The sequence below is a fragment of the Scyliorhinus torazame genome, chromosome 6 (genome assembly GCF_047496885.1).
Source record: "Scyliorhinus torazame isolate Kashiwa2021f chromosome 6, sScyTor2.1, whole genome shotgun sequence".
NCBI classification, from domain to species: domain Eukaryota; kingdom Metazoa; phylum Chordata; class Chondrichthyes; order Carcharhiniformes; family Scyliorhinidae; genus Scyliorhinus; species Scyliorhinus torazame.
Window position 1 is genome coordinate 50,223,077 of NC_092712.1, and position 26,519 is coordinate 50,249,595.

At 48.2% G+C, this 26,519-nt stretch overlaps 1 protein-coding gene across 3 annotated transcripts in view; it reads left to right on the top strand.

Moving 5' to 3' along the window:
• Positions 1-26,519, top strand: part of dpp6a (dipeptidyl-peptidase 6a) — a 1,922,242-nt gene that overhangs the window by 1,265,145 nt on the left and 630,578 nt on the right. The window lies entirely within an intron of this gene.

Sequence of the window (26,519 nt, forward strand, 5' to 3'; positions counted from 1 at the left end):
GCCGTCAGCACGTTCGCTGCACCACCGCACATGCACGGTGCGGTCCTGCGTGGTGCGTGCCTGCGCATTACGCTCCTCCATGTCGCCGTCCCCTCGTTTGGTGCGTACAAGCGCGGGAGTCCGCGAAAAGCACGCAAAATGGCCACCCTCATCCAGGCTGAGGCCCTGGAGGTGTTCAATCACTTGGACTCGTTCCGTCTCGTGGGGACCTTGCCGTTTCAGCCGCTTGTATATGGGAGTACCGACTGGTGGCATTTTCATGTAGGACACAGGTCTCGATGGCGGTCGCGAGGGTGAGTTGCTTTACTTTGAGGAGCTGCTGACGTAGGGGGTCTGACTGAACACCGAAAACGATCTGGTCTCGTATCATGGAGTCGGAGGTGGGCCCGTAGCTGCAAGATTGCGCATGGATGCGGAGGTGCGTTAAAAAGGATTGGAAAGGTTCGTCCTTAACCTGCAAACGCTGCTGGGTCACGTAGCGTTCAAAACTTTTATTCACCTCTACGCTGTAGTGAGTGTCAAATTTGAGGAGAACCGTCTTGAACTTTGTCTTGTCTTCGTCATCTGCAAAGGTGAGAGTTGAAAATATGGATGGCATGGTCCCCGGCCGTGGAGAGGAGAAGAGCAATCTTTCTGGTGTCTGAGGCACCCTCCCTGTCCCTGGCTTCGAGGTAGAACTGGAAGCGCTGTTTGAAAATCTTCCAGTTGGCCCCGAGGTTGCCAGTGATGCGGAGCGGCGGTGGCGGGCTGATGTTGTCCATGTTGCAGAATGACAGAATGCTGGTGGAAGGCAGATCACTTGAAGGTAGGTCTAAGAAGTGCTAGTATGCAACCACTCCTGGTATCATGATGTGTTGGATGTTCTGGATCACATATAGGTCACCAACACTTGAAGTAGTGCAACACTATTTTATTAAAAGGTTAACTATTTAAACATACTTGAACTATGGGTAAATACGATACCAGCTTTAACTAAAGACCTTTGCCTTGTCCTAACCAGCTGATGCACTCACACATAGTGAGCTCTGTGCTCCTAGCTAGCTGCTTCTCGAATGAGCGGAAATCTGATGTCCCCTGTCTTTATAGTGCGTGTGCTCTCACTGGTGATTGGCTGCGGTGTTGTGTATGTTGATTGGTCCCACTGTGTGTCCATCAGTGTGTGTCTGCACCATGATATACTGGCGTATATTATGACACCAGCCTCTACAGCTCTCTGCGGTAAAGAATTCCACAGGTTCACTACCCTCTGAGAGAAGAAATTCCTCCTCATGTCTGTCTCAAATGGGTGACCCCTTGCTCTGAGATTATGCCTTTGGTCCTAGACTCTCCCACAGGGAAACAGCCTCTCAGCATCTACCCTGCCAAGCTCCCTGAGAATCCTGTATGTCTCAATAAAGTCGCCTCTGATTCTTCTAAACTCCAGTGAGTTTTCGAGTGTGTGTGCACACTTGAGTCACAAATTTGGCCCTTCATATTTCAAGTGCCGCTCTCTCTTTGCGCCTCAACGCCGTAGTTTGGTGCACTTCTGATTGAATTCAAATCCCGAGCTTGGCAGGAAGGCAAGCAAGTGAGTGATGAAATTAGTTGTTAAAAATGCATGTCATTTCAAGTGCCTTTGTGGACTATTCCTGAACAGAAGACAAGAATAATTTATGTAGGCTCCCAGCAGAAATCTACCGCACGCTGCTGGGAGTGTCAGATTATGTAGCAGCAAAACAAAATCCATGAGCAGCTTATGCACTTGATTTTGAGCTGCAGCTCCTTACAGCCAAGATAAATATGAGCTTGGAGGCTAAAATTGTTCTTGGATTAATGTGTAAATACAAGAATCTCATTCCGAGTGGACCCACTCAGGGGCAAAATCACATTACTTTGAGACGACCGTGTTCCTCAGCTAGTCTCACTGTTTATAGCAATTACAGAATCACAGTGACCACAGGATAACCTATGGCATGGTAGCGTAGTAGTTAGCACTATGCTTCACAGCGCCAGGGTCCCAGGTTCGATTCACTGTCTGTGTGGAGTCAGCACATTCTCCCCGTGTCTGTGTGGGTTTCCTCCGGGTGCTCCAGTTTCCTCCCACAAGTCCCGAAAGATGTGCTTGTTAGGTAACTTGGACATGTTGAATTCCCCCTCCGTGTACCCAAACAGGCGCCGGAATGTGGCGACTAGGGACTTTTCACAATAACTTCATTGCAGCGTTAATGTAAACCTACTTGTGACAATAAAGAGTATTATTATTATTAATAGCCTTTGAACTAATCTGTCTCAGATTGCTCCCTCCAAGCTTGTCCACCCTATGTTTAAGGGACTAACTTATACCAGTGTGACGAGTCAAACTTTGCAATAGATATGGTCCTATTTTGTTTGTTATAACGGTTATAATTAACATCTACCCACCGCTCCTCCATCCCCACCCTACACACACACAAAGGAAGGAGACTGTTTTGAAGGGAGGGGATATGTAAAAAATTTATAAGTGGGGAACTTACCCTCAAGCCTCCATTTCTACAAAGATAGCTATCGCAGCATCTGAATGTTCTGTCATGGGGAGACATGGCACCTCATTAACATATTTAGATCAGGCTCGCATGGTCCAAATAAAAGCCCAATTTGAAATGAACTGCTGCCACATGGGGGACTCCTGGCAGTGAAAGGGAGGCAGAAGCGAGCAGCTCAATAAGGTAAGTGCATTTTTGCAGCACTCCTTGTGGGCCAAGAGGAGAGAGGCTGTGCATCCTTGGGCTGCTCAAGGAAGCCGGCTACTTCTCTCCTGCTAACCGGGGCCTCTCCTTGTTCCCCCATCTGCAATCATTGTCTCACCCTCCAACCTTGATGGCTTCTTTCCCCGCTCTACCACATTCATCCACAGAGCTTTATTTCCCCTCTGCTGGCCGGGTTGTCCGTTTGGCAAATGGAACAACAAAAAATTTGACAGGGACCCCAGCTCCTCACCCCTGCCAGATTCTTTGTTCCCTTTCATCCTGCACGTGACCTGTGGCGTTGGAGAAATTAGTCTCCCCGTGATCCTTGTTGAGGGGAGGGGAGCCCATGGACAGGTTGATAGACATGATATAAAAGTCGGCCAGACTTGGAACCAACATCTCAGACCCGGCTGGGATCTGAAGAGTATTGCACATATTGTTACTTTGCAATAAAACTAGTTTCCCTTTATCCACTCGCCTCTGACTCCGCTGTGGTCACTAAACTGGCGATGAGGGTGGGATATTATAACCCGCACGAGACCGATGCAGTCGAAGCAATTAGAACAAAGAACAAAGACCAATACAGCACAGGAACAGGCCCTTCGGCCCTCCAAGCCTGTACCGGTCATGATATCACACTTGGCCAAAACCCTCAGTACTTCCTTGTGCTGTATCCTTCCAGACCCATCCTATCCTATGGGGCCGGTTTAGCACAGTGGGCTAATCAACTGGATTGTAATGCAGAAGAATGCCAGCAGCGCTGTTCAATTCCCGTACCGGCCTACCTGAACAGCCGGCGGAATGTGGCGACTAGGGGCTTTTCACTGTAACGGCATTGAAGCCTACGTGTGACAATAAGCGATTATTATTATTATATCCATGTATTTGTCAAAATGCCTTTTGAACGCCGTTAATGTATCTGTTTCCACAACCTCCCCTGGCAACGCATTCCAGGCACTCACCACCCTCTGTGTAAAAAACCTGCCTCGCACATCTCCTCTGAACTTTGCCCCAGGGACCTTAAACCTATGCCCCCTGGTGACTGACCCCTCCACTCTGGGAAAGAGTGCCTGCCCATCCACTCTATCCATGCCCCTCATAATCTTGTAGACCTCTATCAGGTCACCTCTCAACCTCCGTTGTTCTAATGAAAACAGTCCGAGTCTATCGTCTCTCCTTGAGCCTTGGTGAGTACAAGCTCCCCCACTGAGTGTGGGAGCCCTTGGACAGGGTAATAGACTTTGATATAAATGTCGCTCAGACTTGGAGCTAACATCTCAGACCTGGCATGGAATTGAAGAGTATTGTACATATTATTACTTTGCAATAAAACTAGTTTCTCTTCATCCACTTGCTTCAGACGTATCTGTGCTCATGAAACATACCCTCCCTACCCGAAATAACACATTCGTTCGGCCACAACTTGAGGGCTGTGTGCAATTCTGGTCACCTCATTACAGAAAGGATGTAACTGCAGTCGAGAGGGCACAGAGGAGATGTATGAGGATGTTGCCAATTGCAGCTGTGAGGAAAGTTTGAAGAGGCTGGGGTGTTCTCCTGGGAGCAGGGGAGGCCCAGGGTGATTTAATTGAGATGTGCAAAATTGTGAGGGGCCTGGATAGAGTGGATGGGAGGGGCCTATTTACTTAAGCAGAGAAACTAGGCAGGTTCTGATTGGCAGAAGGATGGAAGGGGAGATGAGAGAAAATAAAATTTGCCCAGCGGGTTGTGAGGGTCTGGAACTCGCTGCCTGAAAGAGTAGTAGAGGCAGAAACTCTCCGCTCATTTAAATGGTGTCTGGATATTCACCTCAAGTGCTTTAACCTGCAGACCAAATGCTGGAGAGTGGGGTTAATCTGGGTGACTTGTTTCTCGGCCAGCATGACCACAATGGGCCAAATGGCCTCTTTCTTTGCCTTAACCTTTTGATTATTCTATGGCTCTAAGTGCATGACAAATACATAGAAGCATACATAGAAAATAGAGGCAGGTGGAGGAACTCGCCCTTCGAACCAGCTCCACCATTCGTTATTATCATGGCTGATCATCAAGTTCAATACCCTGATCCCGCCTACCCCCCCATTTCCCTTGATCCCTTTCGCCCCAAGAGCTACATCTAATTCCTTCTTGAAATCACACAACGTTTTGGCCTCAACTACATTCTGTGGCAGCGAATTTCACAGATTCACTACTTACTCTGGGTGAAGAAACCCCTCCTCACCTCAGTCCTTAAAGGTTTACCCCTTATCCTCAAACTATGACCCCTGGATCTGGACTTCCCACAGCATTCTTTCTGCATCTACCCTGTCTAATCCTATTAGAATTTGATACATTTCTACGAGATCCCCTCTCACTCTTCTAAACTTCAATGAATGTAAGCCTAACTGACTTAGACTCTCCTCATGTGACAGTCCCGCCATCCCAGGAATCAGCCTGGTAAACCTTCGCTGCACTCCCTCAGACAAATGCAGGAGGTAATAGAAGAGTATGGCGGTTATCTGAGGTCGACATAAGTAGGAGGAGACGTACTCAGCTTCCCCCCCCCCACCGGGCAGCCGATCCTCTCAGTTTAATCCTTTAGCACCAACTTTGCCAGAGTATTTCAATTCAGTGCCAGCGGGGCCGAAGGCTCACTGGGAATCACCGGGCCTATGAGAAGACAGAATTGACTAAGAAGCAAGATGGTCTAACACTTGGGCAAAGGCAGGGCTGCAAGGAAGAGCTGGTTCCAACTCACAGAATGGCACAGTCTGAAGTCGCTAAACTCAATTTAACTCTGGAAGTCTGTAATGTGCCGAATCGGAAGATGAGGTGCTGTTCCTCCAGCATGTGTTGAGGTTCACTGGAACATTGCAGGCAGGCCAAGGACAGGGAAAGACATGTGGGCATGAGATCAGGGCAGTGAGTTGAAATGGCGAATGACAGGAAGATCTGGGCCCTGCTTGCGGACGGGCCGAAGGTGTTTGCAAAGCAGTCACCCAGTCTGTGCTTAGTCTCTCTAATGCAGGGCGAAGGGGATCAAAAGATATGGAAAGAAGGCGGGATTAGGCTGTTGAGTTGGATGATCAGCCACGCTCATAACGAATGGCAGAACAGGCTCGAAGGACCAAATGGCCTCCTCCTGCTTCCTATTTTCTATGTTTCTACATTTCTATGTAGAGTAACCCGCATTGGGAGCAGCAATTGCAATCGACCAGATTGAAGGAGGTGCACGTGAAGTGCTGCTTCACTTGAAAAGAGTGTTTCGGCCCTTGGATGGTGAACAGGTAGGAGGTAAAGGGGCAGGTGTTACACGTTCTGCGATTGCATAGGAAGCTGCCTTGGGAAGAGGGTGAAGTGTTGGGGGTGATGGAAGAGTGGACCAGGATATCCTGAAGAGAATGGTCCCTGCAGAATACTGACAGGGGAATTGAGGGAACGATGTGTTGGGTGTGGCATCATGCTGGAGCTGGTGGAAATGGTAGAGGATGTTCCTTTGAATGCGGAGGCTGGTGGGGTGAAAGGGGGGGTCCGCTGATTCCGGGAGGGATGGGAAGGAGTGAGAGCAGAGGTGCGGGAGATGGGTTGGACGTGGTTGAGAACCCTGTCAACCATAATGGGTGGGAAACCATGATTGAGGAAGGATGAAGACACGTCAACAGCACTGTTTTGGAAAGTGGCATCATCAGAACAGATGTGACGGAGGCAAAGGAACTGGGAGAATGGGATGGAGTCCTTACTGGATGTGGAGTGTAAAGAGCTGTAGTCGCGGTCGCTGTGGGGGTCGGTGGGTTTGTAATAAGTATGAGTGGGAAGTCTATCTCTAGAAATGGAGATAGAAAGGTCAAGGAAGGGGTGGGAAGTGTCGGAAATGGACCGTGTGAAGGTGATAGAGGGGTGGAAATTGGAAGCAAAATTAATACATTTTCCAAGTCCAGACAGGAACATGAAGTGGCACTGAAAAAGTCGTTGATGTTCTGATAACAGTAAGGCCAGAGTAGGACTGGAAAAGGGAATGTTGGCTCGAAGAGCCAAAAGGCCTCCTCCTGCTCCTATCTTCTATGTATCTTATGTATATCCCATAAAGAGACAGGCAAAACTGGGACCCATGCGGGTACCCATAGCAACGCCTTTGGTTTGGAGGAATTGAGACAAGTTAAAGGAGAAATGGTTCAGTGCATGGACAAGTTCAGCCAGGCGGAGAAGAGTGCTGGTGGCTGGGGATTGTTCGGGTCTCTGTTTGAGGACGAAGCGGAGAGCCCTCAGACCATCCTGGTGGGGAATGGAGGTGTTGAGGGATTGGACATCCTGGTAAAGAGGAGATGGTTAGGGCCGGGGAACTGGAGGTTGTTGATATGATGTAGGCCATAGGAGGAATGGCAGATGTAGGTGGGAAGGGATTGGACAAGAGGAGAGAGGATGGAGTCAAGAGAGGAAGAAATTGGTTTATTGGGGCAGGAACAGGCTGACACTGTAGGCCTACCAGGACTGTCCTGCTTGGGGGATGGTAGAAGTGGGCTGTTTAGGGCTGGGACACTATGAGATTGGAAACTGTGGAGGGAAGATGTCCGGAGGGCAGTCCTGGAAACAATGCCTTGATTGTCAGTGGTGGGATTCATGGTCCAGGTGGAGGTAAAAGGAAGTGTCTGAGAGTTGGCACTCAGCCTCTGTGAGTTAGAGGTCAGTACGCCAGACAGCAACAGCCCAACATATCAGCGGTTTTGATGACAAAGTCAGGGTTGGACTTGAGAGAGCAGAGTACAGCACGTTAAGAAGGAGACAGGTTAGAGTGGGTGAGAGGAGCAGAGAAATTGAGAAGTTGAGGAAGTTGAGTGCAGTAGAGAGCATCCTATCTGGCTGCATCATAGCATGGTATGGCAACTGCTCAGTCCAAGATTGCAAGAAGCTGCAGAGTGTGGTGAACTCAGCTCAGCGCATCACACAAGCTTGCCACCCCCACATTGATTCTGTCTACATCTCCCGCTGCCTCAGGAAGGCAGACAGCATTATCAGAGACCCCTCCCAGCCAGGCACTGCCTTCTTCCAGACCCTTCCATCAGGCAGAAAGTACAGAAGTCTGAAGACTCGCACATCCAGACAAAGGAACAGCTTCTTCCCCACAGCTACAAGACTCCTCAACGACTCCCCCTCGGACAGATCTGTTCCCTGTAAGAACACTATTCACGACACCCTATGCTGCTCTTGCTCAAGTATTTGCTTTGTTTGGCCCCTTGCTCCACACTGTAACCAATCACTGGTTTGTCGATGTACCATTTGTCAATGATCTCTGCTGATTATTCTTGTATCTACTATGTACGTACGTGTATGTTCCTCGGCTGCAGAAAAATACTTTTCACTGTACATTGGTCCATGTGACAATAAATCAAATCAATCAATCAAATTAATCAATCAATGTGCTTTATTAACTGCTCTGTCAACCTGCCCTGCCATCTTCAATGACTTATTACTTTACAATTTTAGTTAATAATGGCACCTTCACTTCTTAAAATGAATGTTCTAAAACAGTCATCGGCACCAGCAGAAAACTCTCCAACTGCAAAGGCAGATTCCTTGGGGAATGGCATTGGAAAGATAACAAAGAATATGTGAAGAGGTGTAATAGTTGAGTAAACCCAGTGAGACAGAGGGCAGAGGTCCATTGAAACTAATTCAAACCATTTGCCCTCTGGAAATAATACAGGAGCAATGAATTGGATGCCTATTATAAGAAAATCACTCAGTTATTTCCTAAACAGCCCACGAAACAGATGGCTTGGAAGCTTTGGGAGCATTTCTTTTTCTGTGATTTTATTCCCACAAAAGAGAGGTTAATTATGATTTTGATGGTTGCTGGAGCCGCTGATGTGGAGAAAACACTATTTACCACCCCGCAGGGAGTGGAAATATAAACCAATTTCACTAAAAGAAAGAACCTTCATTTGTGTGCCACCTTTCACGACCTCGGGCTTTTCAAAGTCAGCGGTGTACTTTTGAAGCGCCGTCACTGTGGTAATGCAGGGAAAAAGGACAGGCATTTGCACGTAGCAAGGTCCGACAAACAGCAAGGAGACAAAAGATCAGATAAGCTGTTGTTGTTGGATAAGCCCTTTGCCAACTAAGCTGATTCATAAAGATTGGGGCAGAAATACGTCTGATAATTTACTTCATTTTATCATTAGCAAAACGTTAATCTTCAACATCCGAAACAACCATGCCGATTAGTGCACTTCAGTGCCTGATCACTCATGTAAGTGGATTGCGTGAGGACCCCTGCAGGATTCTCCTCCACAGGGAGATCTCTTTCTCCCTTTCCAGTGAGATGAAATCACGGGATCATTTTTATGCCGTTTGTTTTGAGGATTCTCCACCTGCTGGATGCAGCAATAATGAGGCAGTACCAGGACCACTGTTGTTTTGATCTATTTTTTAATTCTATATTTTTTTAGGGCAGTACAGTGGCGCAGTGGTAGCACTGCAGTCTCACGGCGCCGAGGTCCCAGGTTCGATCCCGGCTCTGGGTCACTGTCCGTGTGGAGTTTGCACATTCTCCCCGTGTTTGCGTGGGTTTCGCCCCCACAACCCAAAGATGTGCAGGGTAGGTGGATTGAACACGCTAAATTGCCCCTTAATTGGAAAAAATGAATTGGGTATTCTAAATGTATTTGAAAAATTCTTGTAACCAGGCCCATCTCAACATCTGCCCTTCCAAGGGAGACAGCAGACCTGAACCTGACCTACCCACAGCTCCAGGAGATGAAAATCTGGCAAATATGGGAGGAGGTGATGCATGCAGGGCGGCATGGTGGCACAGTAGTTAGCTGTCTCACGGGGCCGGGGACCCAGGTTCCATTCCGACTTTGGATGACTGTATGGAGTTTGTATGTTCTCCCGTGTCTGCGTGGGTTTCCTCCGGTTTCCTTCCACAGTCCAAAAATGTGCAGGTTAGGTGGATCGGCCATGCTAAATTGCCCCTTAGTGTCCAAAGAGGTACAGGTTAGTTGGAGTTATGGGGGGGGGCGGGGAGTGGGCCTAGGTCGAGTCCTATTTTGGAGGGTCCATGGGGACTTGATAGGCCGAATGGCCTCCTTCTGCACTGCAGAGATTCTATGATTCTTCTACGATGCTATGTGTGTTGGCAAAGTGGGGAACTGCCCACATTTCCCAAACCTAAGACAAAAGTCCAGCCTTAAGTGTTTAATGCGGGAGCCCATGAAGAGAGGGAGAATATTGATCCCTCTGTGATTATGCAGAGAAGTTCAGCTGAATCTTGTTAGTTTGGCCAACTTAAGGATGATTATATTAAAGGTAGGATCGTCTTCGGTACAAGTGTCCTGCTGTGGGAGCATGTCTGCCGAGAGAAGAGAAGCTTGCTCTTGAGAAAGCCATCAACACAGGCAGAAATCTTGTGGTAAACAATCATCAGTTGAAGGGTACTGATGAGAGAAGTGATGAACATAGAACATAAAACATAGAACATTACAGCTTTTACAGATTTTGCCCACAACAGAAGTAAGGCTCACTGGTCTATAGTTACCGTGGTTGTCTCTACTCCCCTTCTTGAACAAGGGGACAATATTTGCTATCCTCCAGTCTTCTGGCACTATTCCTGGAGACAAAGATGACTTAAAGATCAAAGCCAAAGGCTCAGCAATCTCCTCCTTAGCTTCCCAGAGAATCCTAGGATTTATCCCATCCAGCCCAGGGGACTTATCTATTTTCACACTTTCCAGAATTGCTAACACCTCCTCCTTATGAACCTCAAGCCCTTCTAGTCTAGTAGCCTGAATCTCAGTATTCTCCTTGACAACATTGTCTTTTTCCTGTGTGAATACTGACGAAAAATATTCATTTAGCACCTCTCCAATCTCCTCGGACTCCAAGCACAACTTCCCACTACTGTCCTTGACTGGCCCTACTCTTACCCCAGTCATTCGTGATGAGGTTGTGCACTGCTAGGAGACAGTCTAAGACTACCAAGCACAAGTCAATGAGGGAAAGGAAGGAAGACTTACGGAATGTAACATAAGAAACAAGAGTAGGTCGTTCGGCGCCTTGAGTACCCACAAGCATGCAATAAGATCATGTCTGCCTCTTGCACCACCAACCCCCCTCCCGCCGTGTAACCCTGACTCCCTTGTCAATTAACAGTCTGTCTAACTTAGCACTTAGCCTTAAATATATTCAAAGACCCAAGTGCTCACTGGGGAAGAGGATTCCAAGCACTAATGACCCTCTGGGAGAAGAAATTCCTCCTTATCTCTGCTTCGAATGGGAGACCCCCTTATTTAGAAACTATGCCCCCTCGGGACACCACATAACTGGGGGACAAGGATATGCGTCATTAGTTTTGGTATTTTGGGGGGTCTTTCTAGTTTCCAAACTGGCAGGCACTGGGTGGGGACGGGAGTATGGAGGGGGGGAGTTGAAGGTTAAGGTTAGGGGTTGAGAGATTACGGAGGGAATGGGGGGCAACCCAGGACAGAGTAAAACTATGGGGGAGTCCCTCCGGCGAACTGAAAGGACTTTCTAATGTGGGTCCCTCACTCCCCCCACCTGCCCACGCAGGAAAATCTTGCCGCTTCACTGGCTAAATCCCAGAGGCAGCCTCTCATTTAATTGACATCAATTGCCCATCTAAAGGCTGTCTTGGTCTCTTGGTGGGTGGGTTAGTGGCCTTCACCCCTACCACTGGAATTATTGAAGTGGGGGGATCAGGGGTGAGCAGAACATAGAACATAGAACATAGAACAATACAGCGCAGTACAGGCCCTTCGGCCCACGATGTTGCACCGAAACAAAAGCCATCTAACCTACACTATGCCATTATCATCCATATGTTTATCCAATAAACTTTTAAATGCCCTCAATGTTGGCGAGTTCACTACTGTAGCAGGTAGGGCATTCCACGGCCTCACTACTCTTTGCGTAAAGAACCTACCTCTGACCTCTGTCCTATATCTATTACCCCTCAGTTTAAAGTTATGTCCCCTCGTGCCAGCCATATCCATCCGCGAGAGAAGGCTCTCACTGTCCACCCTATCCAACCCCGTGATCATTTTGTATGCCTCTATTAAGTCTCCTCTTAACCTTCTTCTCTCCAACGAAAACAACCTCAAGTCCGTCAGCCTTTCCTCATAAGATTTTCCCTCCATACCAGGCAACATCCTGGTAAATCTCCTCTGCACCCGCTCCAAAGCCTCCACGTCCTTCCTATAATGCGGTGACCAGAACTGTACGCAATACTCCAAATGCGGCCGGACCAGAGTTCTGTACAGCTGCAACATGACCTCCCGACTCCGGAACTCAATCCCTCTACCAATAAAGGCCAACACTCCATAGGCCTTCTTCACAACCCTATCAACCTGGGTGGCAACTTTCAGGGATCTATGTACATGGACACCTAGATCCCTCTGCTCAGCCACACTTTCAAGAACTTTACCATTAGCCAAATATTCCGCATTCCTGTTATTCCTTCCAAAGTGAATCACCTCACACTTCTCTACATTAAACTCCATTTGCCACCTCTCAGCCCAGCTCTGCAGCTTATCTATATCCCTCTGTAACCTGCTACATCCTTCCACACTATCGACAACACCACCGACTTTAGTATCGTCTGCAAATTTACTCACCCACCCTTCTGTGCCTTCCTCTAGGTCATTGATAAAAATGACAAACAGCAACGGCCCCAGAACAGATCCTTGTGGTACTCCACTTGTGACTGTACTCCATTCTGAACATTTCCCATCAACCACCACCCTCTGTCTTCTTTCAGCTAGCCAATTTCTGATCCACATCTCTAAATCACCCTCAATCCCCAGCCTCCGTATTTTTTGCAATAGCCTACCGTGGGGAACCTTTATCAAACGCTTTGCTGAAATCCATATACACCACATCAACTGCTCTACCCTTGTCTACCTGTTCAGTCACCTTCTCAAAGAACTCAATAAGGTTTGTGAGGCATGACCTACCCTTCACAAAGCCATGCTGACTATCCCTGATCATATTATTCCTATCTAGATGATTATAAATCTTGTCCCTTATAATCCCCTCCAAGACTTTACCCACTACAGACGTGAGGCTCACCGGTCTATAGTTGCCGGGGTTGTCTCTGCTCCCCTTTTTGAACAAAGGGACCACATTTGCTGTCCTCCAGTCCTCTGGCACTATTCCTGTAGCCAATGATGACATAAAAATCAAAGCCAAAGGTCCAGCAATCTCTTCCCTGGCCTCCCATAGAATCCTAGGATAAATCCCATCAGGTCCCGGGGACTTATCTATTTTCAGCCTGTCCAGAATTGCCAACACCTCTTCCCTACGTACCTCAATGCCATCTATTCTATTAGCCTGGGGCTCAGCATTCTCCTCCACAACATTATCTTTTTCCTGAGTGAATACTGACGAAAAATATTCATTTAGTATCTCGCCTATCTCTTCAGACTCCACACACAATTTCCCATCCCTGTCCTTGACTGGTCCTACTCTTTCCCTAGTCATTCGCTTATTCCTGACATACCTATAGAAAGCTTTTGGGTTTTCCTTGATCCTTCCTGCCAAATACTTCTCATGTCCCCTCCTTGCTCGTCTTAGCTCTCTCTTTAGATCCTTCCTCGCTACCTTGTAACTATCCATCGCCCCAACCGAAACTTCACACTTCATCTTCACATAGGCCTTCTTCTTCCTCTTAACAAGAGATTCCACTTCCTTGGTAAACCACGGTTCCCTCGCTCGACGCCTTCCTCCCTGTCTGACCGGTACATACTTATCAAAAACACGCAGTAGCTGATCCTTGAACAAGCCCCACTTATCCAGTGTGCCCAACACTTGCAGCCTACTTCTCCACCTTATCCCCCCCAAGTCACGTCTAATGGCATCATAATTGCCCTTCCCCCAGCTATAACTCTTGCCCTGCGGTGTATACTTATCCCTTTCCATCATTAACGTAAACGTCACCGAATTGTGGTCACTGTCCCCAAAGTGCTCTCCTACCTCCAAATCCAACACCTGGCCTGGTTCATTACCCAAAACCAAATCCAACGTGGCCTCGCCTCTTGTTGGCCTGTCAACATATTGTTTCAGGAAACCCTCCTGCACACACTGTACAAAAAACGACCCATCTATTGTACTCGAACTATATATTTTCCAGTCAATATTTGGAAAGTTAAAGTCTCCCATAATAACTACCCTGTTACTTTCGCTCATATCCAGAATCATCTTCGCCATCCTTTCCTCTACATCCCTAGAACTATTAGGAGGCCTATAAAAAACTCCCAACAGGGTGACCTCTCCTTTCCTGTTTCTAACTTCAGCCAATACTACCTCGGAAGAAGAGTCCCCATCTAGCATCCTCTCCGCCACCGTAATACTGCTCTTGACTAGCAGCGCCACACCTCCCCCTCTTTTGCCTCCTTCTCTGAGCTTACTAAAACACCTAAACCCCGGAACCTGCAACATCCATTCCTGTCCCTGCTCTATCCATGTCTCCGAAATGGCCACAACATCGAAGTCCCAGGTACCAACCCACGCTGCCAGTTCCCCTACCTTGTTTCGTATACTCCTGGCATTGAAGTAGACACACTTCAAACCACCTACCTGAACGCTGGCCCCCTCCTGCGACGTCAAATCTGTGCTCCTGACCTCTATACTCTCATTCTCCCTTACCCTAAAACTACAATCCAGGTTCCCATGCCCCTGCTGCATTAGTTTAAACCCCCCCAAAGAGCACTAACAAATCTCCCCCCCAGGATATTTGTGCCCCTCAGGTTCAGATGTAGACCATCCTGTCTGTAGAGGTCCCACCTTCCCCAGAAAGAGCCCCAGTTATCCAAAAATCTGAAACCCTCCCGCCTGCACCATCCCTGTAGCCACGTGTTTAAATGCTCTCTCTCCCTATTCCTCATCTCACTATCACGTGGCACGGGCAACAACCCAGAGATAACAACTCTGTTTGTTCTAGTTCTGAGCTTCCATCCTAGCTCCCTGAAAGCCTGCCTGACATCCTTGTCCCCTTTCCTACCTATGTCGTTGGTGCCAATGTGGACCACGACTTGGGGCTGCTCCCCCTCCCCCCTAAGGACCCGGAAAACACGATCCGAGACATCACGTACCCTTGCACCTGGGAGGCAACATACCAAACGTGAGTCTCTCACGCTCCCACAAAATCTCCTATCTGTGCCCCTGACTATAGAGTCCCCAATTACTAATGCTCTGCTCCTCTCCCCCCTTCCCTTCTGAGCAACAGGGACAGACTCCGTGCCAGAGGCCCGTACCCCATGGCTTACCCCTGGTAAGTCCCCCCCCCCACAAGTATCCTTTTGGATTTAATGAGCCTTCCCCCCAACCCTACCTTTTAACCCATCAGTGGGGAGAGGGTTAAATCCACCCCAGTGTGTGCAGACAAAATTGAAACAGACGAGTCAGAACAATGATTTCTGTTCCCGCAGGATTGTTTTCATTTTGGATAATGGACATGGAGTAACTTGCAAATGATTGTGCGTGACGTTTTTCTTCATGAAAAGAGGAATGATTGGATAACCACTTTTCTACACTGTTACGGGGAGGGGCGGAGGAGATGTTTTAATTTTTCACATCGGCCATGGCGTTTTCCCCTAAACTCTCCGTTTCCTGAAGTAAATTTTTAAAAATCCCTCTCAGCAAACTCTCCTTTCAGTTAAATCGGAAGTCGAATATATTCACACATTCAGACCGAGGAAATGGTCGCAACTTCAGGAGCAGCACGGTCGCATAGTGGTTAGCACTGTGGCTTCACGGCGCCAGGGTCCCAGGTTCGATTCCTGCTTGGGTCATTGACTGTGTGGAGTTTGCACGTTCTCCCCGTGTGTGCGTGGGTTTCCTCCGGGTGCTCCAGTTTCCTCCCACAGTCCAAAGATGTGAAAGTTAGGTGGATTGGCCATGCTAAATTGCCCTTAGGTTAGATGGGGTTGCTAGGATATGGGGGTAGAGTGGAGGTGAGGGCTTAGGTAGGGTGCTGTTTCCAAGAGCCGGTGCAGACTCGATGGGCCGAATGGCCTCTTTCTGCATTGTAAATTCGATGATTCTATACACACACACAAGAAGTTGGGAAAGAGGTGTTTTTCACAAGTCTAAACTACTTAGAGATAAAGGGCGGGATTCTCCGAAGTGGAGGCAGAGTGTCCGCGTTTCATGACGGTGCGAAATAGGCACGGGCACTACTGATTCTGGCCCCCACAGGGGGGCCGTGCGGTTCATGCCGCTCCAGCCTCCCCTCCCGGTGCCAACTGGGCACCGCGCCAATCCGCGCATGCGCGGGGGACTTCCTCAACGCACCGGCCCCGATGCAACTTGGCGCGGGGGTTCAGGGGCCGGCCGCGTAACAAAACAGGGCCGGGGCTGGAGAGGTCGGCCCGCCAATTGGTGGGCCCCGATCGTGGGCCAGACCCCATCGGATGCCCCCCCCCCCCCCCCCCCCGGTGAAGGAGCCCCCCTCCCCATCCCCCACAGGCCGCCCCCCGACCCTGCGCGCAGAGTTCCCGCCGGCTGCGAGCAGGTGTGGACGGCGCCGGCAGGACTCTGCCGTATCCGCACGGCCGCTCGGCCCATCATGGCCCGAGACTCAGCAGCCCGGCCGCTGACAGTGGCCCGCAACCTGCGCAGCGCCAAACGCGCCGCCGCAAATGGCGCTGATTCTTCACTCCTCGGAGAATCACGTGCCGGCGGCGGGGCGGCATGGCGCGGTTGCGGCGATTCTCCGGCCCGGCGCGGGGCTCGGAGAATCCCGCGCCCAAACTCCACAGACGTGGATATCAGTTCAATTAAGCCAACTGACCCCGAAGAAGTTCAAGACTTCATCACTGACCTGAGTTGAAAGGGTTTACAAGCTGATACTCAACTCTCTTGGCCACATTATGAACGCACCTTCCTTGGCCATCGAGTCCTGGGGTGGGGCTTGAACCCTTTTCTGATCCACAGGTAGGGAGACTACCCACTGCACCATGGGGCTACCTCAATCCGAGTATCGTGTCCAATTCTGGGGTGACACAGTGGCACAGTGGTCAGCACTGCTGCCTCACAGCATCAGGGACTCGGGTTCAATTCCAGCCTTGGGTCACTGTCTGTCTAAAGTTTGCACACTCTCCCCGTGTCTGCGTGGGTTTCCTCCGGGTGCTCTGGTTTCTTCCCACCGTCCAAATTGCCCCTTACTGCCAAAAAGGTTAGGCGGGGTAACTGGGTTACGGGGATAGGGTGGAGGTGTGGGCCTAGTTAGGGTGCTCTTTCCAAGGGTTGGTGCAGACCGGATGGGCCGAATAGCCTCCTTCTGCACTGTAGGGATTCTATGATTCTGTGCACTGCACTTTGGAGAGCTTTGTGGAGGATAGAGAAAAGATTTACAAGAATGGTTCTCGGGGTGAGGGATTTCAATCACTTGGACAATAGGAAAATCTGAGCTCATTGTCCTTGGAGGGGAAAAGGTTGATGGAGATGTTTAAAATAATGATGGGTCTGGACAGAATAGATAAAGAGAAATTGATCCTCTTGGGAATGAGTCAAGAATCAGAGGACACCGATGTAAGGTGATTGGCAAAGGCAAGAACTTGAATGGGGGAAGATGTTTAATGCAGCGAGTGGTTTGGATATGGAATGAACTGTCTGAGAATGTAGAGGAGGATGATTCAATCATAGCTTTCATAAGGGAATGGGTTAAGCATCGGAAAAGAACAGAAAATGCTGGTCCATGGAGAAAGGGAAGGGGAATCATAGAATTGATACGGTGCAGACGGAGGTCATTCAGACCATCGTGTCTCCACCAGCTCTCCCAACGAGCATCATGACTGAGTGCCATTCACCTGCCTTTTCCTCACACCCCTGTACATTGTTTCTACTCAAATAATCATCTCATGGCCTCTTGAATTCCTCGATTGAATCTGCTTCGACTGTACTTTCCTGCAGTGCCCGAAGCACTTGCCGGGTGAAAATGTTTTTTTCTCAGATCGCATTTGCACTCTTTGGGCAAGCAATCCAGAGGCCCTGGCTAATACTCTGGTGGCAAGGCTTCAAATCCCACCACAGCAGCTGGCCGAATTAAAATCCAATCAACAAATCTGTCTCGATAATGGTGACATTAAACCATTGTTGACTGTCAGGAAAACCCATCTGGTTCAGTAATGTCCTTTAGGGAAGGAAAACTGTCATCCTCGTCGGGCCTGGCCTCCGTGAGGCTTCAGACCTGGTTGACTTTTAACTTCCCTCTGAAAAGGCCCAACAAGTCACTTAGTTGTGTCAGAAGGGTCAAAAAGGAATAAAACTGGATGGATCACCTGACATTGACCAAGGCACCGGAATTAAGAACAGCACATCTAGCCCTGTCAACCCTGCAAATTCCTCCTTACTAACAATTGGGAACATGTGCCAACATTGGGAGAGCTGTCTCACAGACGAGTCAAGCAACAGCTCGACATAGTCATACTGACGGAATCATACCATACAAAATCCTGGGTATGGCCTATCCCAGTGGCAGAACAGACCCAGCATACGTGGTGGCACAGCGGTGTACAGTCGAGAGAGTCTTCAACATTGACTGGGAGTCTTCAGCATCAACTCCAGACCCCATGAAGTTTCATGGCACCAGGTCAAATATGGGCAGGGAAATCTCCAGCTGGTTACCGTGTACCATCCCCCCTCAGCTGATGAATCATTACTCTTCCATGTTTAACATGGCAGCATGGTAGCACAGTGGTTAGCACAGTTGCTTCACAGCTCCAGGGTCCCAGGTTGGATTCCCGCTTGGGTCATTGTCTGTGCGGAGTCTGCACGTTCTCCCCGAGTCTGTGTGGGTTTCCTCCGGGTGCTCTGGTTTCCTCCCACAGTCCAAAGGTGTGCAGGTTAGGTGGATTGGCTATGTTAAATTACCCTAAGTGTCCACAAAGGTTATGTGGGGTTACTGGGTTACGGGGACAGGGCAGAGGTGTTGGCTTAGATAGGATGCTCTTTCCAAGGGCCGGTGCAAACTCGATGGGCCGAATGGCCTCCTTCTGCACTGTAAATTCTATATGATTCTATGAACACCACTTGGAGGAATGACTGAGAGTAACAAATGACCAGGATGTAGTCTGAGTGGGGGAGCTTCATTGCCCATCATCAGGAGTGGCTCAGGAGCATCACTACTGTCCGGGTTGGCTGTACTAAAAGACACAGCTGTGAGACCGCAGCAGCTGATGAGGGAACTAACAAGAGGGAAAACTTACTTGACGTCATCTTCATCAATCTACCTGTCGAAGTTGCGTCTGCCTATGACAGTATTGGGAGGAGTGTGACTTGCACAGTCCTCGTGGAGACAAAATCCCATCTTCACATTGAGGATACTCTTCATCGTGTGGTATGGCGCTACCATCGTGCTAAATGGAATAGACTTCGAACAGATCTGGAAACTCAAAACTGGACGTCCATGAGGTGCTGTGGACCATCAGCAGCAGCCAAATTGAATTCAGCACAATCTGTAACCTCATGGCCAGGCATACCCCCCCACTCTACTGTAAGCTGGGGGATCAACCTTGGTTCAATGAAGAGTGCAGGATGACATGTCAGGAGCAGCACCAGGTATACCTAAAAATGAGGTGTCAACCTGATAACGCTACAACACAGGACTACTTGTATACCGAACAGCGTAAGCAGCACGCGATTCACAGAGCAAAGTGATTCCACAACCAGTACCTCCGCTTTCCTGTCACATCCAGTCATGAATGGTAGTGGACAATTAAATAACTAAGTGCAGGAGGAGGCTCCACAAATATTCCTAGCATTAATGGTGGAAGCCCAGCACATCAGTGCAAACGATAAGGCTGAAGCATTCAGAACCATCATCAGCCAGAAGTGCCCCGTGAATGATCCATGTCAGCACCCCACTGAAGTCCCCAGCATCACAGATCGTCGGCCAATATGATTCACTCCAAGTGATATCAAGAAACAACTGAAGGGACTGGATACTGTAAAGGCTAAAAGCCCTGACAACTTTCCAGTAATACAATGAAGACTTGTACTCCAGAATGTGCCACGCCCTTAGCCAAACTTTTCCAGTACAGCTACAACACCAGTATCTACCAAGCAATGTAGAAATTTGTCCAGCTATGTCTTGTCCACAGAAAGCAGAACAATTCAACCCAGCCAAATAATTGGATGTCCACTCTCCGTCATCAGTAAAGTGATGGAAAGGGTCATCGATGGTGCTATCGAGCCGCACTTACTCAGCAATAACCTGCTCAATGATGCTCAGCTTGGATTCACGCCGGGCCTCTCAGCTCCTGACCTCATTACAGCCTTGGTCCAAACATGCACTCAAGAGGTGAGGTGAGAGTGACCTTGATATCAAGGCAGCACTTGACTGAGTATGGCATCAAGGAGCTTGAGCAAAACTGGAGGCATCGGCAATCAGAGGGAAAACTCTACACTGGTCGGAGTTTCATAGATTATCATAGAATTTACAGTGCAGAAGGAGGCTATTTGGCCCATCGAGTCTGCACCGGCTCTTGGAAAGAGCACCCTACCCAAGGTCAACATCTCCACCCTATCCCCATAACCCAGTAACTCCACCCAACACTAAGGGCAATTTTGGACACTAAGGGCAATTTATCATGGCCAATCCACCTAACCTGCACATCTTTGGACTGTGGGAGGAAACCGGGGAGAAAGTGCAGACTCCGCATAGACAGTGACCCAAACCGGAATCGAACCTGGGACCCTGGAGCTGTGAAGCAATTGTGCTATCCACAATGCTACCGTGCTGCCCGGTGGTTGTGACATGATGTGTCAGCACCTGTAAGCATGCATATCTTAAACTGCTTTCAATCGTTACATACCTCGGCAGGATATGATATATTGATCCCATGAGTTCCAGGTTGTTGGCAAGCTGTGGGGTAGAGACCAGATGTAAATATTTTGCCTCCCAGTGAACATTATATTATATATATTCTTATCTTCAAATAAGGAGCCCACATTTTTATTTCACCTGTCCTCGTATATGATGTTGAGGAAAAAAAGATCGTGACAGGACTTATACCTAGTTGAAAGGAAGATGGTTGTTGATTTTGGAGGTCAATCACCTAAGTTCCAAGACATCGCTGCAGGTGATCCTCAGTGTTCCACAGGTGTCAACTCGATGAAGCAACACAGGACTTCTTTCATGCCAAACATTGTAAGCAGCATGTGACAGAGCTAAGCGATCCCACAACCGATGGATTTGTTCTAAGCTTAGCTGTCCTGACTCACCCAATCGTGAGGTGATGGACAATGAAACAAGTAATTGGAGGAGGAGGCTCCACAAATACCCCCATCCTCAATGATGGGTGAGCCCAACACATTGATGCAAAAATGAGCCTTATTGTCCTAGGTCCAACTATTTTTAATTGCTTCATCAATGACCTTCCCGCAACCATAAGGTAAGAAGTGGGATGTCCACCAATGTTTTCACAGTGTTCAATATCATTTGCGGCTCCTCAGATACTGAAGCAGTCCATGCCCACATGCAGGAAGACATGGGCAACATTCAGTCTCGACTTACGAGTGGCATGTTACATTCATGCCATTGACCAGAAATTGAACCAGATTAGCGAGATAAATATTGTGATGACCAGTGCAGATCAGAGGCTGTGAATTTGGCAGAGTAACTCCACCCCTCACTACCTCCTGACTCTCCAAAGCCTGTCCACCATTGGAAAGAGACAAGTCAATGGGACGATGTAATACTTTCAACTTGCCTGGATGAACGCAGCTCCAAAAACATTCAAGAGGCTTGACACCACCCAGAAAAAAGCAGCCCACTTGACTGGTACCCCAACCACTACCTCAAATATTCACTCCCTCCACCACACCAACTAATGGCAGCGGTGTGTCCCATCTACAAGATGCACTGCAGCAACTCACCAAGGCTCCTTCGATAGCATCTTCCAAACCCGCTACCACTACCAACTAGAAGGACAAAGGCAGCAGACACATGGGAACACCACCACCTGAACATTCCTCTCCACCCACACACCATCCTGATTGGAATTATATATCTCTGTTCTTTCACTGTTGCTGAGTTAAAGTCCTGGAACGCCCTCCCTAACAGCAGTGTGGGTGAACCTACACCACATGGACTACAGCTGTTCAAAAAAGGTGGCTCATCACCACCTTCTCAAGGGCAGTTAGGGATGGGCAGTAAATGCTGGCACTGCCAGAGATATACACATCCGATGAAAGAAAAAATGAATGACAAGTGTGACTAGCAGAGTTGCTCATGCAGAATGTCAACATGACATAGTATTCCAAATTACCTCTGTGCTTTAAACATCCGATGATTCTTTGACAATGCCCAGGAATTCAAAACAATTGCTGTATTGATTTGAGTTGGATACATTTTCACATCCCTTACTATTAGTTCCCATCATTGCTTTCCCCGGAGCCATAGCTTTCTTGAAAACAAATAGCTTTAACACCTCATCTGCAATAGTACTGCATCCCAGAAGTTGCAGTGCTCCCTCAGTACTGCACTGAAGTGCCGGCTTGGATTATTGGTTCAAATCTCTGGAGTGGAGTTTGAATCCACACCTTCTGACCTCCGGAACTGAGAGGGCTGCCACTGAACCAAGGTGACCATGTCGATGTTTCGAGCGATTCACCTCTGCCTCCTCATTGCTGGCACCAAACCACATGACCCAACTCTCCTTTCACCTTGCATTTGAGCAGATTTCAAAACTTCCTGCAGATCCTTTAATTGGATAATTGGAGCGCATTCTGGGGAAGGTGGGACCTGTACAAGCAGGACGGGTTGCATCTGAACCAGAGGGGCACCAATATCCTGGGAGGGAGGTTTGCTAGTACTCTTCGGGAGGGTTTAAACTAATTTGGCAGGGGAATGGGAACCGGATTTGTAGTCCAGCAACTAAGGTAGCCGATATTCAGGACGCCAAAGCATGTAATGAGGCAGTGGGGAAGGGAACACTGACAAAGGAGAGTACTTGCAGGCACGGAGATGGGTTGAAGTGTGTATACTTCAACGCAAGAAGCATCAGGAATAAGGTGGGTGAACTTAAGGCATGGATCGGTACTTGGGACTACGATGTGGTGGCCATCACGGAAACTTGGATAGAAGAGGGGCAGAAATGGTTGTTGGAGGTCCCTGGTTATAGATGTTTCAATAAGATTAGGGAGGGTGGTAAAAGAGGTGGGGGGGTGGCATTATTAATTAGAGATAGTATAACAGCTGCAGAAAGGCAGTTCGAGGAGTATCAGCCTACTGAGGTAGTATGGGTTGAAGTCAGAAATAGGAAAGGAGCAGTCACCTTGTTAGGAGTTTTCTATAGGCCCCCCAATAGTAGCAGAGATGTGGAGGAACAGATTGGGAAACAGATTTTGGAAAGGTGCAGAAGTCATAGGGTAGTAGTCATGGGCGACTTTAACTTCCCAAATATTGAGTGGAAACTCTTTAGATCAAATAGTTTGGATGGGGTGGTGTTAGTGCAGTGTGTCCAGGAAGCTTTTCTAACGCAGTATGTAGATTGTCCGACCAGAGGAGGGGCAATATTGGATTTAGTACTGGGTAATGAGCCAGGGCAAGTGATAGATTTGTTAGTGGGGGAGCATTTTGGAGATAGTGACCACAATTCTGTGACTTTCACTTTAGTAATGGAGAGGGATAGGTACGTGCAACAGGGCAAGGTTTACAATTGGGGGAAGGGTAAATACGATGTTGTCAGACAAGAATTGAAGTGCATAAGTTGGGAACATAGGCTGGCAGGGAAGGACACAAATGAAATGTGGAACTTGTTCAAGGAACAGGTGCTACGTGTCCTTGATATGTATGTCCCTGTCAGGCAGGGAAGAGATGGTCGAGTGAGGGAACCATGGTTGACAAGAGAGGTTGAATGTCTTGTTAAGAGGAAAAAGGTGACTTATGTAAGGCTGAGGAAACAAGGTTCAGACAGGGCATTGGAGGGATACAAGATAGCCAGGAGGGAACTGAAGAAAGGGATTAGGAGAGCGAAGAGAGGGCATGAACAATCTTTGGCGGGTAGGATCAAGGAAAACCCCAAGGCCTTTTACACATATGTGAGAAATATGAGAATGACTAGAGCGAGGGTAGGTCCGATCAAGGACAGTAGCGGGAGATTGTGTATTGAGTCTGAAGAGATAGGAGAGGTCTTGAACGAGTACTTTTCTTCTGTATTTACAAATGAGAGGGGCGATATTGTTGGAGAGGACAGTGTGAAACAGATTGGTAAGCTCGAGGAAATACTTGTTAGGAAGGAAGATGTGTTGGGCATTTTGAAAAACTTGAGGATAGACAAGTCCCCCGGGCCTGACGGGATATATCCAAGGATTCTATGGGAAGCAAGAGATGAAATTGCAGAGCCGTTGGCAATGATCTTTTCGTCCTCACTGTCAACAGGGGTGGTACCAGGGGATTGGAGAGTGGCGAATGTCGTGCCCCTGTTCAAAAAAGGGACTAGGGATAACCCTGGGAATTACAGGCCAGTTAGTCTTACTTCGGTGGTAGGCAAAGTAATGGAAAGGGTACTGAAGGATAGGATTTCTGAGCATCTGGAAAGACACTGCTTGATTAGGGATAGTCAGCACGGATTTGTGAGGGGTAGGTCTTGCCTTACAAATCTTATTGAATTCTTTGAGGAGGTGACCAAGCATGTGGATGAAGGTAAAGCAGTGGATGTAGTGTACATGGATTTTAGTAAGGCATTTGATAAAGTTCCCCATGGTAGGCTTATGCAGAAAGTAAGGAGGCATGGGATAGTGGGAAATTTGGCCAGTTGGATAACGAACTGGCTAACCGATAGAAGTCAGAGAGTGGTGGTGGATGGCAAATATTCAGCCTGGATCCCAGTTACCAGTGGCGTACCGCAGGGATCAGTTCTGGGTCCTCTGCTGTTTGTGATTTTCATTAATGACTTGGATGAGGGAGTTGAAGGGTGGGTCAGTAAATTTGCAGATGATACGAAGATTGGTGGAGTTGTGGATAGTAAGGAGGGCTGTTGTCGGCTGCAAAGAGACATAGATAGGATGCAGAGCTGGGCTGAGAAGTGGCAGATGGAGTTTAACCCTGAAAAGTGTGAGGTTGTCCATTTTGGAAGGACAAATATGAATGCGGAATACAGGGTTAACGGTAGAGTTCTTGGCAATGTGGAGGAGCAGAGAGATCTTGGGGTCTATGTTCATACATCTTTGAAAGTTGCCACTCAAGTGGATAGAGCTGTGAAGAAGGCCTATGGTGTGCTCGCGTTCATTAACAGAGGGATTGAATTTAAGAGCCGTGAGGTGATGATGCAGCTGTACAAAACTTTGGTAAGGCCACATTTGGAGTACTGTGTACAGTTCTGGTCGCCTCATTTTAGGAAGGATGTGGAAGCTTTGGAAAAGGTGCAAAGAAGATTTACCAGGATGTTGCCTGGAATGGAGAGTAGGTCTTACGAGGAAAGGTTGAGGGTGCTAGGCCTTTTCTCATTAGAACGGAGAAGGATGAGGGGCGACTTGATAGAGGTTTATAAGATGATCAGGGGAATAGATAGAGTAGACAGTCAGAGACTTTTTCCCCGGGTGGAACAAACCATTACAAGGGGACATAAATTTAACGTGAAAGGTGGAAGATATAGGAGGGATATCAGAGGTAGGTTCTTTACCCAGAGAGTAGTGGGGGCATGGAATGCACTGCCTGTGGAAGTAGTTGAGTCGGAAACATTAGGGACCTTCAAGCAGCTATTGGATAGGTACATGGATTACGGTTAAATGATATAGTGTAGATTTATTTGTTCTCAAGGGCAGCACGGTAGCATTGTGGATAGCACAATTGCTTCACAGCTCCAGGGTCCCAGGTTCGATTCCGGCTTGGGTCACTGACTGTGCGGAGTCTGCACGTCCTCCCCGTGTCTGCGTGGGTTTCCTCCGGGTGCTCCGGTTTCCTCCCACAATCCAAAGATGTGCAGGTTAGGTGAATTGGCCAATGATAAATTGCCCTTAATGTCCAAATTGCCCTTGGTGTTGGGTGAAGGTGTTGAGTTTGGGTAGGGTGCTCTTTCCAAGAGCCGGTGCAGACTCAAAGGGCCGAATGGCCTCCTTCTGCACTGTAAATTCAATGATAATCTATGATTAATCTAGGACAAAGGTTCGGCACAACATCGTGGGCCGAAGGGCCTGTTCTGTGCTGTATTTTCTATGTTCTATGTTCTATGGTGATGTCTTGCAGGAGGATAAGCGTATTGTCGAACATTAAAAAACTGTGTAGAGACCGCTGTGGAGTTACCTTGGTTACCCAAAATGCTGTCAAAGGACATAAATATTGGAAAGCAGTGCTACCCAATAATAAACGAAGCTTCAGCGAAGAATAGGTGAGTGGGTGAGTGCTAATAAGAAGGGTGGAGATAGAAAACTGATGAGAAATTCTTTATTGGGAAGCGCACTTAAAGCTCACTGTAAATGATGTCCCCAGGAGGTGAAAAGAAGGTTCTCATAAAAGCTGCTTTCATTTATTTAAGCAACGGAGAAGGTCACACTTCATATTCCAGGACTAGAGAAAATCAGACGGAGAGTTTGGAGAGATGTGACTGTACCTGCCATGTTGATTTTCATTAACATGCTCCTGCTGGAGAGTCGGGTCAGCTGGCTGTAAGCATCAGGAAATTGCATCTAATCGAACATTTAATTTGGAGGACATTTCTATTCATCCAGCACTGCATGGCAATCAGTATGAAAACATCAGAGGCAGTAGTGGGGTTGAGAGAGGAAGCAATGGGCAACATCATAGTGCTTTTGGAACCTGTGTTTTCAGAATATGTATGTAAACAAGACTCAGAAAGGGACTAAGGGTCGATCCTTGAT